The sequence below is a fragment of the Eschrichtius robustus genome, chromosome 5, assembly GCF_028021215.1.
Source record: "Eschrichtius robustus isolate mEscRob2 chromosome 5, mEscRob2.pri, whole genome shotgun sequence".
NCBI classification, from domain to species: Eukaryota; Metazoa; Chordata; class Mammalia; order Artiodactyla; family Eschrichtiidae; genus Eschrichtius; species Eschrichtius robustus.
In genome coordinates, this window is record NC_090828.1 from 62,789,484 (window position 1) to 62,805,326 (window position 15,843).

The 15,843-nt window shown below is 40.4% G+C and overlaps 1 non-coding gene across 1 annotated transcript; it reads left to right on the top strand.

Annotated features, from left to right (window-relative positions):
* The first annotated feature begins 708 nt into the window (after positions 1–708).
* On the top strand, positions 709–811 carry LOC137765596 (U6 spliceosomal RNA). The gene has a single exon (XR_011074239.1). It is a non-coding gene; the product is annotated as a U6 spliceosomal RNA (small nuclear RNA).
* Positions 812–15,843: the final 15,032 nt, after the last annotated feature.

Below are 15,843 nucleotides of genomic sequence, written 5' to 3' on the forward strand. Positions count from 1 at the left end.
TCAGAGTGTGGAAGGCCAGGTGCTCAGCTTTACAAAGCCAGCTCAAACTTCACTAGCGCGGCTCAGTGACTAACTCTCCTGATCTCCCAGCCCCTCCGGTCCATTCTTCCCTTTCCCGGAGCCAAGCCAGGCTTCTGGAGGTAGTCTCCCGCCTCTTCACAGATCCTCTAATTAACACTTCTTCTTTCCTCTTTTCCTCTGCTCCAGTTCCATCCTCAGCTTCCTAATCACAGCATTAAAAACCACAGGTCTGATCCCGCTCCTGATATGGCGTACCCGAGAGGGCTTTGAGCCAAGAGAAGACGGGCTCGTGGTCACGAGAAGCAGAAGGAGCCTCCCTGGGATGAAAAGAGGCCATGTCTGTGGCTCGCAGTGTTTGGCTGGGAAAAGTGTCCTCACGATAGTTGCTGCTGGGATATTAATGAAAGTGACTCCCCACACACTGCTTATTAGTGGCAAGGGAAAAAAGACCAAAAGAGCAGCCAGAATGAAGAAATTGTACAACACCTTGACCAGGTCCAAATGAACAAATTTGGACCAGGTCCAAATGAACATCATCTATGTGGGGCGGATCACATTGTATGGCTCCAGACACCCTGGACAGGACTCACATCACCTGAGATTGTATAACCTCAGTCTAAGCAGGACGAAACGCCAGACAAGCACACGATGAAGAGCGTGCTATTGAAACCACATGGTGTGTGGTGCTCACTTCGGCAGTAAATATACTAAAATTGGAACAATATGAAGAAGATCAACATTGCCCCTGCACAAAGATGGCACACAGATACGTGAAGATTAAAAAAAATGGTGCGTGTGAGGGGAAGGGGGTATCAATGTCATAAAAGCCAGATTAAAGGAGGCTAAAAGACATGACAACAAAATCCAAGACCTGTCCCCACACTGGATCCTGTGCTGGAAGGCGGAATGCTAGAAAGGACACTGATAAGTCATCTAACAAAATCGATATATGGAGGGGAGATTAGATAAATGTACTTTGTCAGGTATTAAATTATGTTATGGAGTATTGCCATTCTTACGAAATACACACTGAAACATTTAGGGGTAAAGGGCCATGAAGCAGGTAACTTACTCTCAAACTGTTCAGAAAAACATTATATTATACTTATTATAATAGATATAGAGATGTATATTATATATATGTTAATATAATTTTTTCTTAACCATTATATGTAGTGTGTGCGTGTGTGTGTTTTCTTATATATAGAGAGAGAGAGTGGAGAAACATGCAAATAATAAAGCAAGTAGAGAAAAATGATGACAATATAGGAGCTCTTGTACTATTTTTATTTTTGCAAGTTTTTTGTAAGTATGAAATTATTCCAAATAAAAGGCTCAAAAATATAGCTGCTGTTCTTCTGATTCTCACATATTCTTAGAGTCTGAACCTTCTGAACCAGAACAAAAGGACATGAGGCAACATCTCTGTGAAGCCACTCAGGCTTATAGACGCTCGTGAGCTGGGAAGTATTTTGAATTTACCTATAATTCTGAAGCAAGTGTTCTACGATGGCAACCACTTTGGAGGACAGTGGGCCGCCATGAGGGAAAGGCATCAAAACGGACTCAGGAAGGCACAACCTCATGCCAAGTCCAGTTCAGAAAATAAACAATGCCCTGCTGTCATGATCAACAAAAACAGAGACTGATTTTAAATTCCATTTTGCGGGCAAAAAAGTAGAGATGAGCATAGCACAGAGATTGAGTGTGGCTTGGGTGTCCAGTGGACCACCAGCTGACTCCTGAGGCAAGTTAATGTGCCCCGCTTTGCCATTCCAGCCTCAGTTTCCTTCTCTGGAGAGGCGTAGTCCTCAAAGGGTTGTTATGTGGTATAAACGAGGCAGTGCAGGTGAAATGCTAGGCATGTATGAAGTTCAGGCGCAGTCAGAACGCAGCAACCACTAGGTCACATTATTATAAAGACAGGGTCCCATCCCCCAACTCTGTGCAGCTGCTAGATGCAGTCTAAGAGTTACAAAGGCTCCACTGGATCAGAGCTCAGGGCCATCTGGGAGCTGTGGTCCTGGAAACATGGATTCTGCAGGGCAAGAAGGGGTCCTCAGTGGGAGAAAGCCTAATGTAGAGAGCCCCCTAAGCCACGTGGTGTTTGCTCCGAGGGCCTTCCCGGGGTTAAAGCCGCGGTCTGCTCAGGCCTCTGTCCACTGTCTGATGAGGACACGATACAGGCGTGCTTTATTCAATCAAAAGGCTGTGCATATTGGACAATTTTACCATCAAAGCCTAATCTCTGCTCGAAGAAGTTACCAATTCCTCCACTTAGGTCAAACTTCTTTGGCCTCCAAAAAATACTTTAAAAAGTGAAAAATGCCTTTAGAGAATGAACTCCCCTCTAAGAAATCTGGAAGGCATGAAGAAACCGGGGGCACGGAGTGGGTGGGGTGGTGCCAGGGTGGAGAGGGCAATACCTCTCTTCTTGCAGCCTGGTCATCACCCACTCTGGCTCTGTCACCCACCTTTCCGGAGGTGCCTGATGGCCTCTCTGTTACAATTTCAGAGACACTTACTGAGCCACATGTAGATTCTGATTTGGGCCCTAAATGCTTGTTGCCTGGCCATTGTTTGTCTGTTGGGAGCTGGTTCCCTACGTTGCTAAAATTCTCTTCCCATTGCCTTCTGCCTAAATTCTACTCTCAGCACGTGGGACTTAGGATGGCCCATTGTCAACACAGTGCACCAAGGACAGGAGGATTTTTCAGCCAGTTCTTTAACTTGGTAAAGAAAAGTCCACTCACACAGTATCTCCGACATTTTCATGCCCCAGCCATCTACTGACGCCACACTGGGTGCCAGGTCCCGGGCTCGACACTAAGGTGTGGACGCGAATGAGCCATCATCCCTGCCCATCGGGAGCTTGGCATCCAGCCAGTCAGGTGAACACAGACGGCTAAGGCAGGGTAGCACCGCGGCTCCAACACCACTGTTCATCAACGCAACTTCTGTGCCAGAATTCCTGAGCAGCTTATTGAAGACACGGCATCCAGGCCCCAAACCCCAGACCTACCAAATCAGTCTCTGGGGGTAAGGCCTTGAAATCAGCACTTTTAACAATGGAGTCTTAGACACTCCAATTCTGAAGGGCCAACAAAAGGCACAGGCCCCTTGGGGATCTATCTCTACCGGGTTCCTAGGAGCCCACAGGACTGGAGGAGGATCAATAAAATAGCACAACCCATGAGAACTCTTTAAGAAACGGGAAGCCTGGAACTTTGGGAACACAAGAGAGGGTGAAGGGGATTCACCACACCCCAACACTGTACAGCTGGGACACCTCTGGGTGCAGCGTGGAAGGAAGTGACAGAGGCCAGTACACACTGGAATGGAGGCGCGGGAGCAGAAGTCAAGTGGGCAACGGCGCCACCTCCTGGTGTCAAGAGAGGGGGAAGCAGCCAAGGTCAGCGCTCTCTGTCCCGCACGACAGTGCTGCAAGCTGGGGCCCTCCTGAACGCGTCAGAAAGAAACTGCAGGACGTAGAGAACGGACTTGAGGACACGGGGAGGGGGAAGGGGAAGCTGGGATGAAGTGAGAGAGTAGCACTGACATATATACACTACCAAATGTAAAATAGATAGCTAGTGGGAAGCAGCTGCATAGCACAGGGAGATCAGCTCAGTGCTTTGTGACCACCTAGAGGGGTGAGATAGGGAGGGTGGGAGGGAGACGCAAGAAGGAGGGGATATGGGGATGTATGTATATGTATAGCTGATTCCCTTTGTTATACAGCAGAAACTAACACACCATTGTAAAGCAATTATACCCCAATAAAGATGTTAAATAGAAAGAAAGAAAGAAAGAAAGAAAGAAAGAAAGAAAGAAAGAAAGAAAGAAAGAAAGAAAGAAAGAAAGAAAGAAAGAAAAGAAAGAAGAAAGAAAGAAAGAAAGAAAAAGAAACAAAGAAAGAAAGAAACAAAGAAAAAGAGACTGCAGGGGGTGGGGTGAACTGTCTGCACCTAAGCTGCCAATGTCTCTGTGAGTTGTCTACTCTGAGAGGAACCTTTCTGGGCATTTCTGAAGTGTCAGGCACCAGAGCTGCTGTGGGCTTCATGACCGAGTTCCACTAGCGCCTCCTCCCCCAAGGATTCTGTTACAGGGCCACACGCTGTGTGCTTCTAGATCTGTATCCCAAAAGCGCCATGGTGAGACAAGTCCAAATGCACAGGTGAGCACATATTACACCCAAGCGGAGCCGTCTACACTGGCTTCAACATCGGCCTCATTGTACACACTTGGTTAATGAATTCTGTCCCTGGGAGATCACATGGCTACAACTAGATCATCCTGGCTCTTGACCGCCAATTCAATGCTGCTTTTTTCCTAACCTTTACATTGTCTTCTGGAAACCGCGCTCACTTTAGTCCATTGAATTCCAGCTCTGCCACGAACTCATTGTGTGACTTTGGGAAAGTTATTTACCTTCTTTGAGCTTCAGCTGTTTCTTCTATTAAACTTGGATAATAACATGTATATCACAGTGTTGCTTAATAAATTTCAGCTCCTTTCCACTTCTCTATAGTTGAGTGTCATCAGTAATAGACCCATGATTTGCCATTTGAAAAGACACATTTATAATCAGCCATTTTGTTCATATTTTCATATATTGATCTCAGTTTCAACATTTAGTTAATAGAAGAAACTGACACAGTATTGTGAAGAAATATACTCCAATAAAGATCTATTTTTAAAAAAAAAGAAAGAAAAGACTTTAGATACAGCAGGAAATCTTCCAAAGATATTTTTCAATGGGTGGTAGGTTTTAAAGTGTCTCTAGGCCTTCCGGAATGGATGGTAGACAATTAGCCTGCCTCTTGCCTGAGAAATCAGACTAATTACTAGTGAGGCTTGACTAATGGGGTCCTTCGGGAACTCCCTTCCTAAATGAGAAATCTTTAACTTTTCACAAAAACTCAATCTCATTTGTGCTGCTGATTCCTAATATTTCTAAATAAATGCTTGGCCTCTGGGCTTTTGTAGTCAAATAACCCAAATCAAACCAGGCTGCTGTGCCAGGCGAAAAATTTATTTTGTGTGAATCTGCTGGAAGAAATGTTTAGAATCAGTTTGGAATCACCATAGGCAAAGACTAGCTGTAGCCCATTCTGAGGCAAGTTTTGTGGACCTGGGCTAAGAAGTGAGTTTACCCCCATTTGGGCTGAAATGGCTTGTTGAGATGCTCAAACAGTAAACACTGGCACGTTTCAGAGTCCCCAGTGTGCAAGAAGCTGGCTAGTCCCCTGACCCCAAGTCAACTGCCACACATAGACAGGTTCAGGGTTCTGTGTCTAAGGCAGAGGAGACAAAGTCCAGGAAAGCCAGTTACCTGCCCTGCATCAACCTAGAAAGGAGGCAAAAGAGCCTCAGAAGGTAGAGGAGTTTGAGGCATGGGGCACCTTAATAATGACAGGGCCATCTACCAGTGGGAGGTCATTTGAAGATAGCCAAACTTGAAGCAGAGATACATGTAAACGCTGAAAGGAAGAGAGGGAGAAGCAAGTCAGAGTTCAGCAGAAGTCTGGAGAGGATTCCAAAAGTGACCCAGAGCTGAGATGTGACCTACATAGCTGGCTGGAGGGACCTGCTCCAGGAGAATCTCCAGTGACGTTGGCGGGGATATTGGAATGGTCTACCTACGAGTCCTCCCTTCGTAGTTCTCCCTCATCAAGGACTCTCACAACAACTCTTGAAATACGGGGTCAGAGTGGAACTTGGGATTCCTTTTATAATATTAAAATACATTAAATTACTTAGACGACCCCACGCTCTTCCTCTGTTATATTTTTACCAGCTCCTTTGGTTCTTTCCAGAAACTTTAAGAAGGGATGGTTGTCCACCCATAGTTGCTTGTGATACTCTGCATCCCCAATCTATCCTGACTATGGAATGGAAAACATCCTTTTTTTTGGCTTAATAAAGGTACCATCCCATTTTTTTTTCAAAGAAAAAAATTGGTAGAAGATTTCAAGAAGATAAAACAAAGAGGGACAGAAATAGTTTTAGGACATAGGTTTTCATTGTAATGCAAGTGTTTGGCAAAAGCGTCCAGTAAACCCCAGTTTCTTTCCCTCTCCTCCACTCCTTCACTTGGCCTAGAACAACCTGACCAAAATCATCTTTAAATCCTTCAGCATCTCCATTCTCCAGTTTCATTCTTAGCGCTTGTACCTCCCCTCCAAGAAATAAGCTTAGGCAGAGGCCTCAGTCACCAATGTAAGACTATACAGGTCATTAAAGGTCTGTCCCTAAGGAGAGCAAGAAAGACTCTCATTTCTCAGTGACCATGGCTCTCAACCCATAGTATACATATGGACCACTTGGGGAACTTGTTAAAATGCATAGTCCGGGACACTTCTTTCAGATTCAGTCTGGGTGGGTCTCAGGAATCTGCATTTTTAAAATTCTAGTAGTTAAGTCATTCTGAGTAGTTCTGATTCAGGTATAAAGAACACACGTCTGAAAGCCTGTTTTAGGGCTACATCAACATAATGACAGTGAACTTAGAGAACTGGTACCAACTCCTAAGAGAAGTAAAGGATCATTTCCCTACACTTCTCTAGACCAAAACGAAGTGATTCCCAGGATCTGGACCCTCAAAAGTCTACCTGGTTCAATCCTCCCTCTCCAAGATGGCACTCTGTGACCTCCGTTACCCACAACAGCTGCTGCCTCCTCTTAAAGATCACAAAAGAGCGAGATTCCACAGCCTCCCAGGCAAAGTCATTCCAGCATTTAATTGCTCTTCAGTTCAGTTCTCTACATTTAATCAATTGTCTCATTGCAAGACTTATCAACTCATGCTCTATTCTCTGTGGAGATGGAAAAACAACAAGCTAGTGTACAATTTCTAACCCTTCATTGTATCACAGAGTGTTGAAGCCAAAAGGGATTGCAGATATTATCTGACACTACCCTTTTATGCTACCTATGAGAATGATTGTCCAAAGACATGTATATATTCAGTGGGTTTTAGTTTCCATTGCCTACAAAACATCAAAAGGACGCTGTCCAGGAAGTAAAGGTAGCTTTATTAGCCCCCAATACTCTGTATTTTCTATTCTATTGTGTTGCCCTAATTTGAGGATGAGAGCATCCTCTTAGCCTTCTCTGTCTCAGAATACACATATAAACTCCTTCATTATTCCTCCAAAAAATGTATATTCCATTCTTGTAATCATTTTAGCTGTTTGTCTTCAGATTTTCCTTTCCTCCAAATAGGGTTGCCTGATATAGCAAATAAAAACTGAGGATACCTAGTTAAATTTGAACTTCAGATAAACAACTAATAATTTTTAGTAAATATTCTCCATGCAATATTTGAGACACGCCTACACTTAAAAAAAAAAAGTGTTTATCTAAAATTCAGTTTTTACAGGGAATCCTGTATTTGATCTGGCAACTCTCATTCAAACATTCTAGAAGTATATTAATTAAAACTAGACACAGAACTCTTCCTATCTTTAGCAATTCGTCATAATCACTAAGGACACTCCCACCTCGTGGTCTTTACACTTGAAGCTCCCTCTGCTAGAGTGTTCTGCCCCCAAATACCTGTGTGGTTTGACCCCCCACTTCAGATCACTGTTCAAATTTCTACTTATCAAAGAGGTATACTCCCTGGCCATCTTATAGAAACCTCAGCATCACTTTTCATCCTTCTTATTCTGATTGACTTTTATCACCTGCCATGTTTATCTATTTATATAGTTTTTATCTTCTCCCTTAAAGTAGAGTATGAACTCCGTGACAGCAGGCACTTGGCTTTATTCATTGCTATATCCCTAACATGTAGAACAGTGCCTCACACACAATAGGTCTATATATTAGTTATTTAATGCTGTATTAAAAATTACCCCGAAGTTTAGTGGCTTAAACAGTAATCATTTATAATCTCTTACTGTTTCTGAGGTCAGGAATTCATGAGTTGCTTGGCTAAGTGGTTCTGGCCAAGAGCCTCATGAAGTTGTGATCAGATGTTGGCTAGAGCTACAGACATCTGAAGACTTGATTGGGGCTGGAGGATCCACTGCCAAGGTGGCTCACTCATGTGACTGGAAGATGACGTGGGCTCTTGGCAGGAGGGTTCAATCCCTTGCCATGCCAGCCTCTTCACAGGGCTACTATGGTGCCTGTGTGAGGTTGTCTTCAGTCATACACTGTTGCTTCCTTCATATTCTACTAATCACATAGGCCACCTCTGATTCGATGTAGGAATAAACCTATATTACTTTTCTACTGCTGCATAACAAATTACCACAAAAGGAGCAGCTTAAAAGCACACAAATCTGTTATTTATAAGTCAGAAGCCTATGCAGGACTCTTTAGGCTTTTTGCTTAGGATCTCACAAAGCTGAAAACAGAAACATACACTCACAAAGAGAAAACAAATTCTAAAATTATAGACCTAAATCTAAACATAATAATTAAATGTAAGTGGTCTAAATATGCAGTTAAAAGATAGATATTGTCAGAATGAATTTTTTTAAATGTCCCAACTATATGCTGTACCCAAGAAACTAACTTCAAATATGATGATATAGGTAAATTTAAAGTAAAAGGATGAAACAAGATATACCATGCACACATTTTCAAAAAAGAAAAAAAAACCCATAAACTGAGTGGTTATGTTAATTGTAGACAAAGTGGACTTCAGAACAAAGAAAATGACCAGGCACAAAGAAGGACATTCTATAGTGATACAATGATCACTTCACCAAGAAGACATAACAATTCTAAGTGTGTATGCACCAAACAATAGAGCTTTAAACATAAAGCAAAAACGCAAGAACAGAAAAGAGAAATATCCACAATTATAGCTGGAGACTTGACACTCCTCAGTTATTGATTGAAGTAGTACACAGAAAATCAGCAAGATTATAGAATTGCTGGTTTGAACAATTACCATTGGTGATTGAACAGCACCATCAGCCACTGGCATCTAATTGATGTTCATAGAATTCTCCAGCCAACAACAGCAGAATATGTATTTTTTTTCAAGTACACATAGACCATTCACCAAGATAGACCACATACTGGGTCATAAAAGAAACCTTAACAAATTTAAAAGAATTGAAATCATACAATATATGTTCTTTGACAATAATGTCATTAAATTATAAGTCAATAACAGAAAGAAAAACCAGCAAAATCTCCAAACAGTAAATGCTTACATTAGAAAAAAATCTCAAGCCAATAATCTAAGCTTCCACCTTAATAAACTAGAAAAAGAGGAGAAAAATAAACCCAACGGAAACAGAGGAAGGAAATACTAAAACATAGAAATCAATAAAATTGAAAGCAGGAAAACAATAGGGAAAAATCACAAAATCAAAAGCTAGTTCTTTGAAAATAACAATAAAATTGATGGACATCTTCGAAGACTGAAAAGAAAAAAAAAAAAAAAACACAAGTTCCCAATATCAGGAATGAAAGGATATCATTATAGATTCAATATGCATTAGTAGGATAATGAGTAAATACTATGAACAACTCAATTTTTTAAAGTTAGATAAAATGAACCAATTTCTTTAAAAAATCAAACTACCAAAACTCACCCTAAATGAAATAAATAACCTACATAATCTTAAAACTATTAAATCCATGGTTAAAACATTCTGAAAAAGAAATTCCCATGCCCAGACTGTTTCACTGGTAAATTCCACCTAATATTTAAAGAAGAAATAGCACACATTCTACACAATGTTCTTCCAGAAAGCAGAAAAGGACGAAATACTTCCCAACTTTTTTTATGACACTAGCACTACACTGATACAACAGTACAAGCAAAGTATAGACTAATATACTTCATAAACATAGATGCAAAAATCTTCAGTGAAATATTAGCTAACCAAATTCAGCAATATAAAAAAATAATAGTATACCACCAACAACTGGAGTTTATCCTAGAAATGCAAGGCTGGTTTCAATAATCAAAAATCAATCAATGTAATCCACTCTATCAACAGTCTAAAGGCAGCACCAATTGAGGCAGAAAAGGAATGTGACAAAATTTTACATCTATTCATGATTAAAACTTTCAGCAGACTAGAAAGAGAAAGGAACTTCTGTTAAAGCAGTGATGCCCAAACTTTTTGGCACCAGGGACCAGTTTCATGGAAGACAATTCTTCCACGGACAGGGTGGGGGAGGGGCAGTGGTTCAGGTGGTAATGCGAACGATGGGGAGTGATGGGGAGCTGCAGATGAAGCTTTGCTTGCTCGCCTGCTGCTCACCTCCTGCTGTGTGGCCTGGTTCCTAACAGGCCACCAACTGGTAGTGGTCTGTGGCCCAAGGACTGGGGACCCCTGTATTAAAGGACATCTACAGGACTTCCCTGGTAGCTCAGTTGTTGAGAATCTACCTGCCAATGCAGGGGACACGGGTTCGAGCCCTGGTCCGGGAAGATCCCACATGCCTCAGAGCAACTAAGCCCATGCACCACAACTACTGAAGCCTGCACGCCTAGAGCTAGTGTTCCACAACAAGAGAAGCCACCACAATGAGAAGCCCACGCACTGCAATGAAGAGTAGCCCCCACTCACCGTAACTAGAGAAAGCCCATGCACGGCAATGAAGACCTAACACAGCCAAAAATAAAATAAAAATTAAAAAATAAAAATAAAGGAGATCTACAAAAAACCTCTGCCTAACATCATACCTAGTGGTGAAAGGCTGAATACTCTCCGCTTAGATCAGGAACAAGGGAAAGATGTCTGCTCTTACCATTCCTATTCAGTATCACACTTGACATCCTAGCTACTGCAATGAGGTTATAAAAAGTAATAAAAGGCTTACAAGTTAGAAAGGAAAAAACTGTCCCCATTCACAGACAGTATGATTGTCCTCAAGGAAGAATCTGAGAAAGTTACAAAAAGCTCCTAGAATAAGTGAGTTTGATAAGGTCACAAGATACAAGACCAACACACAAAAATAATTCAACTTCTATATATTAGCAATGAACAATTAGAAACGCAATTTTTAAAAAAAATACTACTTAAAAAATGAAATCTTTATCAAGTACAAATATAATATTCAGCCTTAGATTGTTTTTCAAACTCCTACTATACGAAAGCCTTTAAAAGTTCTAAAGTTCAAAAATAGACAAAACTAAGCCATGGTGTTAGAAGACAATAGGTCTTTGGGGAGGAGAAAGGATGTAGCATTTGGGGCAGGACACAGGGGGATTTCTGGTTTCTCTGGTAGTACTCCATTTCTTGACTTGGGTGATGATATGTTTACTTTGTGACAATTCACTAAAGTAAACAACTATGAATTGTGTACTTTTCTGAATATGCATTCAACATCAACTTTTTAATAGTAATGATAAACATAAAAAGAAAATATAGAGGACTATCATTTGAAACATTTGTAAAACTGCATTTTGAAATTGCAATTTGCATTTGGCATTAACCAGAATGATCTGAGAAGTATGTTGATTTAATTTAACCTTACCTAATTTACAAAGATCATTAGATCTCCATAAAATCCTTTTGTTTCATAAAATTTTCCTCGCCCTCACCCATATTTCCCTCACCATTATTACCCATCAAAGACAGCAACTGTTTTTACAATGGTAACGTTAATCATCCTCACAAAACTTGAGGATGCTTTCATTTGGGGGGGGTGGGTTCTTAGGGTCAGAGAGTTGGGATAATCATCTTCCACCTACACAATGTCCACCTTTTGTCTTGTTTCCAGCATCCCCAATTCTATTTCCCACTCTGTCCTCCCCCTGCCCCCAAACATAAGAACCTAGAGAATGTTTCCTTGAGATTATCTTTGGATGTTAATATATTCTTTAAAATTACAAAGGGTACAAAGTTACAGTTATACAGGATGAAGAACTTCCAGAGATCTAACGTACAGCATGATGATTATAGATAATAAAACTGTATTGTATACTTGAACTTTGCTAAGAGAGTAGATCTTAAATGTTCTCACCCCACATACACAAAAACCGATAACTATGTGAGGTGATGAATATGTTAATTAGCTTGATTGTGGTAACCGTTTCACAATGTACACCTGCATCAAAACATCATGTTGTACACCATAAATATATATATACATAATTTTTGTTATATGTCAGTTATACCTCAGTAAAGCTAGAAAATTGTATGTTTTTATGTGTATAAATTTTTAATTTACATAAATGGTTTGTGCTATAAATATTATTTTTTTCTTTTTTCACCCAACACCACGGTTTTGAGCAATCATCTCTCCAGCTATGTACGCTTATAGTTCATTATTTCTGACTGCTACAGAGCTTACTCAATGTGTATCTACTACTTCTGTGATGAATAACGAAAAAGCACTGTAAACCTCCTACCCATGTCCTATGCAAAAAGATTCTCTGTAATAAATATCCGGGGTTGGGATAGCTGGGTCATAAATTATGTATATTGATCTTTGTTAGGTACTGCCAGAATACCACACTCTAGTAGAATATCTCATTATGCTTTCAGTTTGTATTTCCCTGTTAGTGAGGTTGAGTATTTCCTTCATAGACGTATTAGTCATTTAGGTTACTGGTTTTGTGAATTGCCTATTCATATCTTTTGCCCATTTTTCTACTAGGCTTCTAAGTGCTTTTTACTGATTTAAGGAAGTCTTCCCAAAAGCACAAAGTAAACAGTTGATAATTTTGACATCAAAAATTAAGCATTACTCTTCCATGAATAACACTATGGGCAAAACTCAAAAGTAAACAGACAGTTAACCAAATGGAGGAAGATACCGCAGCATCTAAAACATCAAGGGAGTCTCCATTCTAACTTATTCAATCCTCCCAATGAGCCCAGAAGTCAGTGCCCTTAGAACTCCCATTTATAGGTGAGAAAACTGAGACCAGAGACACTATATAACTTACCCATGATCAGAGAGCTAATTAGAAGATTCTTCGATTCAAAGGTCTATGCTCTGGGACTCCTGGTTTCTGTTTCCACAAGCAAGGAGCTTGGAGTAGCCACTTGGTCTTAAGAAGTAAAAAGCTGACAGGCTGAAATGTCAACTCTCTTGGATACATAAGAGAGGGGAGAACACCAGGCAAACTGCAGCCTCCAAGCCTGGAGAGACAGGCAAATACCGGGAGTTGCAGCTGCTGGAGCAGATTCACAAGCAGAAACAGCTGCGGGAGCCAGTGCTGGGGTAGGAAAACCTGAACTACCGTCGACGGCTCGCTGGAGGCTCAGGGCGGACTACAGCTCTGAGAGTTAAAACTCCGTAAGGACCTGGTCATGGGGGGCCCACAGTACTGTGAGATTTACCTCCAGGAGCTTGACCAGGTTCCCACAGCAAATATCGGAGAAAAATCCCTCATCCGTCTGTCGGGGGGGGGGAGGGGAAAAGCGCCACGCACTGCAGGGCGCCAGAGGGCTCTGTTCTCTTTAACGAGGCCTGAACTCGGCGCGGAAAGTAGTTATCAGAGCCTGACCTGCTGGGGTATTTTCAGAGTCTAAGTGACCAGGGGAAGGGAAATACCCAACTCCAGCCGGCTCGAAGCCATCCTGTACCACCTCAGGGGGGAGAAAAAAAACCCGAGAAACAACCAAATACATCACGGCTGGCTGTCAAGAAAAAATTACAAGATGTACCAAAAGGTTAAAAAACACAACTTAAAGAGACAGAGCAAACATTTGAACCAGACATGGCAGGGATTTTGGAATTATCAGACCAGGAATTTAAAACAACCGTGATTAATATGCTAAGGCCTCTACTGGATAAAGTAGACAGCATGTAAGAACAGATGGAGAGTGTAGGTGGAGAGATGGAAATCCTAAGAAAGCACCCAAAAAATGCTAGAGATAAAAAAACATTGGAACAGCAATGAAGTAGGCCTTTGATAGGCATATGACTAGACTGGACACAGTTGACGAAAGAATCTCTGAGCTAGAGGATATAGTGAGAGAATCCTCAAAAACCAAAAAGCAAAGAGAACAAAGACTGAGAAGAAAAAAAAAAAGAACAAACTATCCAAGGACTGTGGGACAACTACAAAAGGTGAAACATACACATAGTGGGAGTACAAGAGGGAGAAGGAGAGAAAGGAAGAAAAGAAATATCTGAAACAATAATGACTGAGAATTTCCCCAATTTAGTATCAGACACCAAACCACAAATCCAATAATCTTAAGAACACCAAGCAGGATAAATGCCAAGAATAAACAAATAAAACAAACAAAATAAACTACACCTAGGCATATCATCTTCAGAAACTACAGAAAATTAAAGATAAAGGGAAAATCCTGAAAGAAGCCAGAAGGAAGAAACCTTTACCTATACAGAGGAGCAAAGATAGGAATTACCTCTGACTCCTCCTCAGAAACCATTCAAGCAAGAAGAGAACAGAGTGGAAGACCTAAAGTGTTGAAAGAAAAAACCCATCAGCCTAGAATTCTGTACCCTGTCAAATCATCCTTCAAAAATGAAAAAATAAGGCTTTCTCAAATAAAAATTGAAGAAATTTGTTGTCCAGTAGACCTGCCTTGCAAGAAATATTTAAAGAAGTTCTTTAGAGAGAAGGAAAATAATATAGGTCAGAAACTTAGATCTGCATAAAGGATGAACATCAAAGAAAGAATAAATGAAGTAAAATTAAAATTTTTATTTTTCTTATTCTTGATCTAACAGGTAACAGTGTTCAAAATAATAACAGCAACAATGTGTATTAGATTTTATACACACACATGCTTTTGTATACTTATATATAAGTGAAATGAATGACAGCAATGGTACAAGGGACCGGAGGAAGGAATTAGGATTATTTTGTTATTATAAGGTACTCATACCACCCATAAAGTGGTATAGTGTTATTTGAAAATGGACTTGGGTTAATTGTAAATGTATATTGCAAACTCTAGGGCAACCATTTTTAAAAGTATTTTAAAAAAGAAGTATAACTGATACACTAAAAAAGAAAGAAAATGGAATCATATAAAATGCTCAGTTAAAAGCACAAAAGGCAGGAAGACTGGCAGACAAAAATAGGAACAAAGAACAAGGTCAACAAATAGAAAACAGTAACAAATATGGTAGATATTAATTCAATTATATCAGTAATCACTTTGAATGTCAATGGTCTAAATGCACCAATTGAAAGAGATTGTCAGAGTGGGTCAAAAAACACAACCCACCTGTATGTTGTCTACAAGACACTCACCTTAAATATAAAGACCCATGTAGATTAAACATAAATGGATGAGGAATATTAATGCTAATGAAAAGAAAGCAAGAGTAGCTATACTAATTTCAGACAGAGCAGATTTCAAAGTAAGGAAAGTGATCAGGGATAAAGAAGGGCACTATATGGTGGTAAAGGGGTTAATTCTTTAAGAAGATGTAACAATTCTTAATGTGTATGTGCCTAACAACAGATCATCAAACAGGCAAAAACTAATAGAACTGCAAGGAGAAATGGATGAATCCACTATCATAGTTGGAAACTTCAACACCCCCCTCTCAGAAAAGGACAGATCCAGCAGACAGATAATCAGTAAGGACACAGTTGAACTCAACAACACCATTAATCAACTGGCTGTAGCTGACATCTACAGACTACTTCATCCAACAACAGCAGTAGACACAATTTCCTCAAGCTCTTATGGAACATTTACCAAGATAGACCACATTCTGGGCCATAAAACACACTTAAACAAATTTAAAAGAACAGAAATCCTATGAAGTTTCTCTCAGACCACAAGGAATTAAACTAGAAAGCAATAACAGAAAGATAACTGGAAAATCCCAAAATATGTGCAGATTAAATAATACATTTCTAAATAACACGTGGGTCAAAGAAATCTCAAGAGAAATTTT